We start from the raw sequence: 12,904 nt of genomic DNA on the forward strand, positions 1-12,904 counted from the left end.
TTTTTTCTATTTCAGAGTCCATTGTCCAACTTTCACAGCCATACAGTAAGACAGAAAATACGTAACATCTGATGATTCGGATTCTAAACTGCAGACTAAGGTCTGATCTTGTAAAAATTGTTTTCATGCTCATGAATGCTTTCCTTGATAGGATTTTTTTTTGGATTACACTGACTATTGATATTTGCTCCCAAATATTTTATGGAATTTACCTGTACTATTAATTGACCCTTGGCATACACATGTACGTTTATTGGTGTGTTTAAAAATACCAAAGTTTTAGTTTTGGAAACGTTTAGATGTAAACCGAACATTTCGCTGTGGTGAACTACCGCATTTATTATATTTTGTAGTTCTTGTTCGTTGCTTGCTATTAAGACGATATCATCAGCATATCTGATGTTGTCTATGCTGATTCCGTTAATCTTAATTCCGCCTTTGACCTCGTCTAATGCTTCTCTGAATACAGACTTCGAATACAAATTAAATAGTAGCGGTGATAAGACGCAACCCTGTCTCACTCCTCGTCGGATTTGTATTATCTTCGGATGTTATGAGCTCTATTTCAATTGTTGCTGTTTGGTGCCAGTATAGTTCTGAGATAATTCGCAAGTCTTGTTCGTTAACTCCAGTTGTTCTCAGAATTTCGATCATCGTTTGATGGTTAACGCAATCAAATGCTTTTCGCTAGTCAATAAAACATGCATATACATCTACATTCATGTCTCTGTATCGTTGCGTTAACGCAACATCTGGAATTCGCACTTCTTGTAAATTCGTATATGGATAATTCTGAGAAAAGTTTTAAGGACATGAGACATCAAGCTTAATATTCGATAATCATCGCATTGTGAGGAATTCGATTTTTTTGGTAATGCTACTAATGTTGATTTTAGCCAGTCTGTTGGTATTTTACCTGTGCCATCTATCTTAATATAATATAGTATAATATAATATATAAGCCAAAATTTGATTATAATGAAAATTACATTTCATAACTGTTGTTTGACGCTTCGATTTTCACTCCAGAAATTGTTTTTAAAACAGATTATTTTAAATTAAGGAGTTGTCTTTATAATCAAATTTGTTTGGCGGTTATGTTTTCAAATTTACTTTTAAAATAATTTTTAATATTTTTTTTAATATTATAATTTTTTACTAATAATAAAACTTATTCATCCGATCCATTGCCTAGGAAACCGTTCATTAAACTATCGCCTTACGTTTATGCTATAATGCGGAGTTGCGCCGTCTTACTGGACAAATAAATCATCTTCTGAATACCTGTTATCATTTTCGATGATATCTGTCAAAATGGGATTAACTTTAATAATTCTAGACTTGCTCCTCCGTTGAAATTTTGTTGCAAAAAGAATAGCCCAACAGTACAATTTCCATAATTTCCTGCCCATACGTTTACTTTCATAGTTATTTGGTATGTGTTTCGTAGAAAACTCAAAGATTTTCATTAGCGCAATTTCTGCCGCTTCAGTCCTTTTTTCAGGGGCGTAAGAAACAAGTTTTTTACGCTCCCTTTTCTTCATCCGCCACTAATCCCGTTTCATGAAATTTTTTAATTAGTTTTATTATATATGAGTGATGAAGTTGCTTATCTTGATGAAGTTAATGCTCTGTGCAGTTGGTCAAAATTTTGAAAGTCGTTCCTAGCCTTGACGACTAATAGTTTTCACAAAAAGTTAATATGAAAAGGAAAATCATGGATGTCTAATGCTCCAGCGAAATACCTGTCTAATGAAACATGCCACAAATGGTCTATTCCCTATATAAAATTAAGGATTTGTGGTACTGGAAGTGAGAGGGTGATAATGACGGATGTCTATATCGTTAAAAGATGACCCTTTTCAAATAAAAATCGATCTGTTTCAGTATTTTTACAAAATTTCAACAGATAAGAACAATTGTAAAAGTTAAAAGGTTATTTCGAATTAACAAACGGTATTGGTATTACAACTAAACTTGAGATCGTTGAGCAGAATGGCTTACTGCATTGTGGTATAATGAGTACTTAATTCGGGTCACGTTGTGGCCAGAAATCTTTCCGACGTCCTAGTAAAAGACTTTCAGGTAGAATTTACAAGTGACAGCATCCATTTATCCTATGGTTCTGCAGTCCAATTCGAGCCCTGGCCACCCTTGGCAAATCTCTCCATTCGTAGGGATCAGAATACAAAAAAGAAAATTAATATTAACTCTTAGTGGGTCGTTATAAATATAACAACAATTTTAATATCTATTAATACTTTTCTAAAGAAAATAAAAATAATTCGAATTATACCATTCAATATTATATGTTTAAATTTAAACTTCAGGTTTTCATCTTTTTATATAATTTATTTTTTTTCCAGAAGGCATCATTTTAAGTCTTGAAATAAAAATTGAAAGTATTGATGAAAATTTTCCAAACTTTTACCAAGGAAATCAAAATTTCAAATAATATTCAACTCAAAACAAAATCAAACCTTATGGAACGTTTTTGTTAAAGCAGGTGTAAAATTAAAAGAAAGTGTGGGTCATTGTTTTTTTGGATCCAAATGTCAATGATTTTCAACAAGTTCTGTATTGTTATCTAATTTTTATTATAATTTTAGTATTAAATGATTTTTTTTGCCATATTTCGAAGATGTAAACTTTTTTACAATGAAAGTGGCTACTAATAACAATATTTATTCTGTGGAAGTAGCCCAATCACGCACCCAGAACGTTTAGTTTTTACAGCCTACTATGATAAGGACTCTTCTTCGATGCCTCGTTTTATCTACTAAACTGTTTTACGTTAAAAAACTCATTATATTTACGTCATTCTTCGTGTAATTGGACGAGGTCCTGTCCCTTCTGTCATACCAACGTTTTGGGGACCTACCATCTAGATTTAGATTTAGCAATTAGATCAGCATCCATCCGTTCTACGGGGTATTCAATAGCTGAGCCTCACTCTGACAAACTGACAGCCTTATTATATTATATTGTCTTCGTTACTTATTCTATCATTTAATGTGCTTCCCTTTACTGTTCGTAACATTTTCATCTATGCGATTCTAAATTTAATTTTTGTTTTTGATAATTATGCTCTAGTCTCAGCAGCGCCAATCGGGCGCCAATGGACCTGACGCAATTCCTATAAATTTACTTTTTACTTTTGTCATGTGGATTATTTCTCCATATTATGTTCCGTAAACGACTTGATATTCTTGGGGCTTTTTTTGAAGGGATTGTCCACTTCATTCATTATACTTCTGCGGTTCGATGTCTCTACCACTAAATAATTGAAAATCATCATCTGATTTATACAATTATTGCTGTATTATTATGTTCAAAATGCGTCGGCTAAGGCTCTCTCATTGCATCATGCCAGATGAGACTTAAGTTCTCTTTGTAGACGCCATTATGTTCTTATTCTTTATATTTTCTAAAATTTAATGTAAGTAAAGTTACGTCTCTGTAATTCTTCGGGTACGATTTTCAGCTTTTTTTGTATATCGGTGTAGTTATTCTAGTTTTTTATTCGACAGGTATTATTACAGTTCGTTCTATTTTACGTATAGTTTTATTAGTTCTTTTTCGATCACTGGGCCTTTATATTTAAGTAATTCATTAGAAGTATTATCTATACCTAGAGATTTTCGGTTCGTCAATTTTTTTATAGTTGTTCTTTTATATCATGTTCCAGACCTTCTTGTAAGTTCTGTGTAAAACGTGTTCCATTTCTATCGAGATGTTTTTCCAGTATGTTTTTACACTAATTGTGTTATTTGTTCTATTTCTCATTTTTTTGTACTTCGTATTCTTCATGCGATCTGTTAATGTACTTTATCTAAGCGTTCTTCTTTTCCCTTGCCAATCCTTAATTTTTGGGGTAAACGATGGTTTATTATTTCTTCTATTTGTGTTTATTGTTCTTTCCCCTTCGGTTTCCTTGGTACTGTTCTGTATATTATCCTTTACTTTCTCACATGCTATATTTTGATAAAGGTTTCTACATTTACGTAACGTTTTAAAATCTGTTATTTAAAAAGATGGGATACCTGAAGAGAAAATTGTTCGTTTGCAAAAGACATCGCTTTAAATAGTTTGTATAGACAAGCAAAGTCTTGGCTACTTTTTGTTATTACTCACATATGTTTTATTTGCTTGCTTAATAGACCGATTGGCAAGATTATTTTGAACTAATTGCTGTGCAATATTTTTTAAATTAATATTTAAATTAAGTTTAAGGGGCCTTCTAAAAATCCCCTCCCCTCCTCGTTAACTATTTTGTGAAACAGAAAACTAAATTAATAAACTTTTGGGTAACTGAACTAAGACAACTGTTCATAGTTTTTATTGTGTTTTAGTGATATTATCATTAAAAACGCGAACGAATGCTTCTTTTGTAGATAAAAGATAATTTTAAATAGGATCATACAAGTAATACAATATTTGAAAACGGATGTCCTTAATAAAACCCATAACTTATTTAATATTTGACATAATTTCCTTTTTTTCTTTAATAACATTTGCCAAAAATAAGACATTATCGACATTTTTCATATTTTTGACAGATGCCAATAAAGAAACAAATGAATTCTGCCAGAATATATGGGAAATTGGAAAAATTAATTTAATTTATTTTTATAAAAGCGAAGACTACCAAATTAGTAGGGGTAATCTAAACTTTTGTTTCAACTGTCTCCCTTGAACGTTGAACGGTTGACATTTTGAAACGCCGCGACAGTATTGCACAAATTCTACTGATATCAGAGTTTTCAAATGATGTATTCCGTGCCATATGATTCCATATAAACTTATCTCATAATCTGGTATTCGTCTGACATTTTTTATGATTAAGTCATTAATACGTCATAGAGACTATGAAACAGTGACTAAAACAGGTCATAATTTGGAAACATTTAATTGGTTAATGTTGTGTAAATTGTGAGGGCTGATAATTCAGGCCGTTCTACAATATATTTAATCGTCTTAAGGCGTTCAAAGGACCTCTATTCAAGAAGCGGTTGGATATTTGGGTAATCTTACGTAATGTTTTATTAACAGGTTAAGCGACATGGCTTACACATGTGTCCGATTTGAAATTCGCCAGCGGCAGCATCTAAGATCAGAATGGCCATGATGATTGCCAACCTCCGTCGCAGAGATGGCACGTAAAGAAGAAGAAGATTCATTAGTTATATAATCCCACTTATTTTATGTGATGGAATTTGTTGATCTTAAGGCATTATTTGTTATTGTTCTTGAAATATTTAATCACGAGTTTGCACAAGATATGTGTGATTTATTGATTTCCTTCCACCTTCATAAATTATTTTCGTACAGGTAAATCATGATCAATAATTCCAGCGGTTCCTAAGTATTACTCGACTTTTTGACTTCTTTTACTAGGGTCTAATTTACAAAAAGGCTAAATCCATAGCTAATATCTTTTTCTTTTTTACGCATTTTCATATATTCTCTTCAAAACCATGTGCATCTAAACATACACCACATATCCTGGTAATATCTATTTGTGATATTACTGTTCACTAAAAGTAACAAGCTTAGTGCGCGTTTTGAGAATAATATCCATCTGTAAAAAGAAAATGAAGCTTGTAACTTGGTAGGTGTCATTATTCACTCAGTACTTTGACATAAAAGTAAAAAAACTAAAACTTTTTTGTTAAAAAAGTAAAATTGTGAAAAATATATGTTCACATTAATCTTCATAGTACTGTACAGTTATCTAATACTGCAACATAAAAGTCGATAATTCAAATTATTCAGATAAGCAGCAGTTAACAATCATTGCTTAATACTCATCTTGCCGCTTGGTCTATTTGCAAAACCAGGAATGTTAGTTATGTACATAGAAATACTATTTTAACGATAATGTGATGTAAGTATTTATTTATTCATTTATTTGCCATTGCTTGTATATAGTTTTAATATAACCCGAATTATTAAGGAAAAAGAGAAAAATGTGGCTGTAAAGAAGAGCCATCCATCCCAGTAGTGCAATATGTTTCAGTAAATTCTAACAATATCCACCTTTTAGTGGTAGTTCGTTTTTTAATATATTTGTTCATTTCTCGTACCTTAAAACTGTATGTTTCACATGAATATCCAGTTTGTAATTTATTAGATTCGCATACAAACATGAACACGAATATGAAAGAGGCAACTTAAAAACGCATGCGCAAACGCAGATAGGTAAATATGTTATAATACTAACTGGCGTTTGGATTGGCAGATAGTCCTATTTACAATGGAAAAATGTTAAAATATCTTCACTAAAATAATAAAAAAATACAAATTGTTTAGATTATGTAGTCCTTTTCGTTATTCTGAGAAACTTATGACTTATTTTATACTTACCATATCGATATGCAATTTTTTTTGTAAAAAGGCCAAACGATTTGCGCAATAACTCTTATCAATATTGACACTTCAGGTCTTTTTTAACTGAAGGAAATGCTTTATTCATTCACTTATTCACAGTGTTTTTATTTCTTTCTATACATCAACGCTTCTCTAACAATTTCATATTTTTTTGTAGAACGATTGTTCTTGGTTCTCACAATTAGTCTATCTTTCTCTGGAGCTCTCATTTGAGGTTTGCACAAAATCCGGTAGTTGCTAGGGGTCAGATCTAAAGAATACCATCGAAGTGGAAGCGATTTGAAATATAATTGAAACAATTTTGTCCTCATTTCGATTAAATTATGACAATGCATTGTTTTTTGAAAAAACTTTTTTATTCATCACTTGTGGGTGCTTTTTTCGCAATAATACTATTATAGTATTCGTTATTCACGGTTTTTATGTTCTCAATGTAAATAATTTACAAAATTATTTGAATATCCTAAAATATGGAATTCAAACCCTTTCCAACTAATATGTTTGCGTTTTTGGTGGCTTTCGACAGATTTTTCCTGCTACAGACCACTCAGTTGACTGTAGAATTGACGTCGGCATGTTGATGTTTTTAATCGTCTGTTAACGAACATCCTCTATAATGCAGAGGCATTGAAATTTTTAATCGTCGATCAGTAAACGCAGCATCCACTTTGAACATAGATCTGATTAACAAATGTTCATGTAAAATGAACTCATTCAACTTATCTACATAACTTTAATTTGAAGTCGGCCAAAATTGATTTTTTGGACTTTTTTATATATCCAGGACAATAACATTTCTGTTTGTGCAACCGCGTAAAAGTATGTATACATGAATATCTTTTATAATCATCATTTTTAATTCTTTTGAATATTATAAGAGGAGCGTCACTTAAGTTACTATTTAAAAAATTAATGGACTGATTGAGCTAAGATTTTGTTGATAAAGATAAAAAGTTGGTATTTTCTCTAAATTGTATGGATTTTGTTAGAAGCTGCGCCATCTATGTGTCAGGACCGGAACTTTTGATCTACAAGTTTCCGGTTGAAAAGAAATGGCAGACAGAAAAGACAAATTTTTTTTCGTAATATCGATAAGTTTATACTTAAAGGAATTGTTTTAAAAATATATATTTGAGTATTGTATGTTTTTGGTTGTGACGATAATTTGTGTGTAGGAATTTAAGCATTATTAATTTCTTGAGTGTATTAAATTATGTCGATCCACATAAAGCTTGCCTTGCGTTCTCAGGTTTCCTCGTTTGCATGAGTGCTCAAACGAGTATGCAAATCTAAATCTTTCACATGTAATTAAATCTGCTCGAGTTCAGGAATAAAGTCGTCATGTTGTGTTAATAAAATTAGTTGTTTTAGTGGTACATACTTTATATTATTTATTAAATTACGCATTCTCTGAAAATGGATACTTTGGAAAAATGTTTGGGAAGTAATGTATATAATTGAAATCTACAGAAACAATGGAGTTTTACTGTAACAGTGTACAGTTGTAACTATTTATGTAGCCTGCCTTTAAAATATGGGAGTCCCCCTTATTTTTTTTTTCAGTCGTTTCGGTCTTAAACTTATCCACGCAAGGTGAGTTTTCCAGTCGAACACATTGTATTCTTCCTTTTAGCCATTTAATCATTTGATTTCCATTAACTTCAGAATTTCTTCCATCTAGAATCTTTTTGTCATATATTCTGTCATTAGAACATTTATTTGATAACAATTATAATGGAGTAAGATTGAAAATGTGTAAAAAGTATATATTTAATCTGAATAGCTAATGAACTGATCTATTAAAGAAATAATTTAAAATCAGAATTATAAAATCTAGTTAGTTAGTTGCTATTCAGAAAGACTTTTGCCCGTCAGTGTTTCATTGCCACGATTTTCTTAACCCATTCTGCTAAATATGGGTCCTTAAAATCTGTGCATCTAAATTTGCAATATCATTGGCATTTTCTGTAAGAGTAATGAGCATAAAGGAAGAAAAAAACTTGGAAAAGTAGAGATTAATACTAGAATGTGTCGAATGTCATCAAGTGCGTTACTTTAATTAAAGATAATGAGGTAAAATAACTACGGAAAAAGGGTAATACAATAAAGGAAATACAATAAGTAGTAACGAATGGAGAATGCTGTAAGAGTTCTCAGAGTAGGCAAAACTTGAAATAACTAGAAACATATGATTAGTATGTCAGTAATGAATATTGAGGAGGAATATGAAAAAAATAGGTAAAAGAAATGAACATGAAATAATCGGACATGTAGAGAGAAAGAGAATGAAAATAAATAATAAAGAGAACAAAGACTAACCAATTGCAAAAACAAAAAGAAAAAATGGGATAATCTACTTACAAAAAAGGAGTAAATATCGTTTAGATAATTTTGATGATTAAATAATTTTCATTATCTATTACGTGACATTCATAATTTTTTTTCCAAAGTATTTATTTTAAAAGATTGATAGTTGAGTATGCTCGTGTTTCTAATTTTATTTATTTGTTAGAACAAAAATTGATTTCCATATATTTTGTAAAAGTATTGTACAAAACTATATAATCTCTTTAAAAAAATGTTTCAAATTTAATTGGAAAAATTTATTCTTCTATTCCTAAAACATCTGACGGTTTAAGAAAATATTATCGATAAAGCTGTAGTTACGTTTTGACATAGAGCTTATGGTTGTAAGCTTCAGTGGTTGTATATGTAATGTACAATTTTTTATGTCTATATTTTAATATACGTTTATTTATGTAAATAAATTCACTTACCTAACGTACTATTGTTTAATATTATTCAAATCCAATTTTTGATTCCCCAGATTTTCAGATTGATTATTGCGGACAAAAATCTGTGACCAGGTAATGCCACTAATCCAACAATTAATTGAACAGAGATTGGCAAGACGACCGCCAACTGTTCCGGAAACCCAAATTTCCACAATTTCAGTGACTTGTCGTTATTTCAGTATTTTTATAGGATTGAATTATATTATTAAAAATTAATTCCATCCATTGTAGATTGTTCGATGAATTTTTTACATGCTCAAGTCTTGCCTTACTATTTCAGAAATAGGTACGTGACTACCTACGAAGAATTTATTTCTCATGAATTAATTTCTTTAATCCAAAAATATCATTGAACAATGATTTATCTTATTTATAAACTGTAATGCCATTTTACGTCTTGTGAAGATGTGTCTGTGATGATTATATTACCATGAATTGAGAATTAAATAGCGGGTAAATAGTCATTCAGCAACATTGTAATTTGAAACAAGCGGTAAGTTTTTTTAATTTAATCAGTGTTTAACTTACCTTCCGATAAAAAATTTAAGTAAAAATCCTTTATAAAAGGTATAAAAATTAAAAAACCCAAACGGGCTATGTCATGAAGACAAAACGTTTTCGGAAACCATGTTCCATCATCAGTGTCTAGGTATACATGTTTTGAGCCACTAAATATCAGGGTAAAAACCCGTTAAAATTTATCTGTTACAATTTGGTTTACATTATTTGGTATTATATTTTAAGATGTTAGAGTTACCAGTGGATATGATAACATGGCGACGTATGACTCCACATGAAGTTGCTGGTCCTGAGACGAAGTGTCTACGAGGACTTAATGATAGCAACTATTACTTAAATTTTTTGTGATACATGGTATACAGCCAGCTACAGGAACTTAGTTTTCTTGTGGATTTTACCTTCCGATGTTATAATATCGACTGTTAAATTTGTGTTCGATTGCTTCGTATGAATATTTTCACTCATATACTTATTTTCTTAATTTGATTTTTATTCTGAAGTAAAACAAAATATTGTTGAAGTAAGACGATTTGCAGAATATATTTTATTTCATCTGTTTTTCGCAAAATAAAAATGAACATAACAATAATTGGTACAAGTACAAAACATCCCTCTTAATAGACACATCTCACAAGAGCAAATTATCTGGAAGGTATAGGGTAGACTAAAAAACATCTTCAAGAGAAGCTCTTAGTCGCTGTTTTTTTAACACGATTTCTAGTGGCTACGGTTGAACGTATACTGCGCAAAAAAACTGACAAATGTTTTAAAACTTCCAAATACAAATCAGAATTTGTTTTTCTTTCAAAATAGGGTTCTAATTCTCAAATCTTTGCATTATTGCAAAAAACATTACATAATCTTAATTTTCTATGTCTAAAATGATGCCGAACTTCCATTTTAACAGATATGAAAATAATATTATGTCAAAGTATTTATCTACTCCCAATTCGGAAATACCGTGCGCCAAAAATAAAAACTGATTATCTTATATTATTATATAATATACAGTGTGGAAACCACTTATGGAAAAAATTGTTTGTGTCCTTATTTTAAAAAATAATAAAAAACATTAAGATATCTTAACTTTTAAATTTAAATGTGCACTTTTTAAACATAAATTTGAATGTACAGGGTAATCCACGCAAGTCTTGCATAGTCCATAATCTGTATTTTAAATGAATCACCCTGTATATTTTTATGTTTTTAAAAGCTCCTTAACAACCTGATCTCAACGAAATATATCATGTAGGGTCTATTATGAATAATACAAGGTGAAATTTTGAAATTAAGCATAATTTTCTTCAAGACAATTAATTCATAGAATATTGGATTACATTAAAATAAATGCTTAAAATGTTCTCCACCTTGTTGTTGGCAGTAACACAGTCTCCTATAAAACTCGTCTCGAACTTTGTTTAAAGTTTGAGGTGAAATATTCCGTATTTCTGTAGTTATCCTTTCTTTGAGGTCTTCAATGCTAATTAGATTTGTTGCATATACTTTGTTCTTGAGATAACCCTACAGAAAAAAATCCAAAAGCGTAAGATCTGGCGACCTAGCTGGCCTCTTAATAGTACCCCTTCGTGTCCAATCCATTTATTGAAGAAGATTTCATTCAAGTAATTTCTCACCATTAAAACATAATGGGGTGTTGCACCGTCCTGCTGGAACCAGACAGTTTCATGCGGTAAGGTCGGATCTATTGGATTGGGATATAAGTTAGTCAACTGAGGAAGAACATCGTCTCTTAGCATGCTTAAATATTTTTCCGCTGTCAAATTACCATCTAAAAATATAGGACCAATAATATGGTCTCCTATAGTACCTGCCCAAATATTCAACTTTTGAGGATACTAAGTGTGTGTCTCACGCATCCAATGAGGATTCTCCGCTGACCAATATCTACAGTTTTGTCGGTTTACCTCTCCGTTCAATGTTAATGTTGATTCATCAGAAAAAAAATTGTGCCAAGAGCTATTTCATTTGTGTTAATTTTATCCATCATTCTTTCGCAGAAATTTTTTCTTCATGGATACACCTTAGGACTGTTGTGTGATTCACATTATTTTGACGTGCAATTTGACAAACAAAATATTCACTTTCACGTCATCTTCTTCAATGAAGTTCGGTTTTCTTTTTAATGGTTTGACATGCCCAAGTTCTCTGAATTGTGCATAAATTTTAGAAACAGTACCTTGTGCAATATTAGACAACTGATTGATCAACCTCTGATTAAATAAGTTTGCTGCTTCAACTTGACTTCTACAATCTCCCCGTAACCGATCATTATTAAAATCTCAATTCGGTGGATCTCAGTTAAATATTTCATTTTTATTTCTGCAAGAAATTAGCTTTTAATTAGGAATTTATTATTTTAATGTAAAATGTCAACACACCAATTAATATTTTAATGTAAAATGTCAACACACCAGAAATTAGTTTTTAATTAGGAATTTATTATTTTAATGTAAAATGTCAACACACCAACAACTGATTGCTAACAATCCGCATTATTTACCGATTTAGTTTAATTAGCAGACTATCTAGACAGCTTTTACCTATTTATGACAAAAAATGTTAACACGGTTACTAAACACAAATTTTCCAGAATATACTGACACTTAGAGTAGAAGTGTATTGTCTGTATTTAGCTAATTTAAAATAATACCATTACACGTGATAAATTATCAATTTCAAAATTTCACCTTGTATTATATAAGCGTAATATCATTAATAGGAAGATTATATGGGAAGATACTGCGAGAAAAGATACAGCAAGCGATAAAAGGCAAAATTGGGGAGGATCAGGCAGGCTTCATGGCAGGAAGATCATGCATAGACCACATATACACACTGGAACAACTGTTGGAAAAGAAAAAAGCAAAAAATAGAGATATACACTTGGCATTTGTGGACCTGAGAAAGGCGTATGACTCTGTACCAAGTTCAGAACTATGGGAGGCAATGTACAAATTAGAAATACTGACGGAGCTCATAGAAGCTACAAAAGCTCTGTATAAAGAAAATAAAGTGTCCATTAAAATGGGAACAAGAATCATAGGAGACTTCACCACAACAAAAGGTCTCCTGCAGGGTTGTTCCACATCTCCAACCCTATTCAAAATATACTTGGAAAAAGCCTTGACTACATGGAAAAGAAAATGCGAAGGCATGGGAGTACCGGTACGGAACGAATA

This window comes from Diabrotica undecimpunctata, chromosome 1 (genome assembly GCF_040954645.1).
Source record: "Diabrotica undecimpunctata isolate CICGRU chromosome 1, icDiaUnde3, whole genome shotgun sequence".
NCBI classification, from domain to species: Eukaryota; Metazoa; Arthropoda; class Insecta; order Coleoptera; family Chrysomelidae; genus Diabrotica; species Diabrotica undecimpunctata.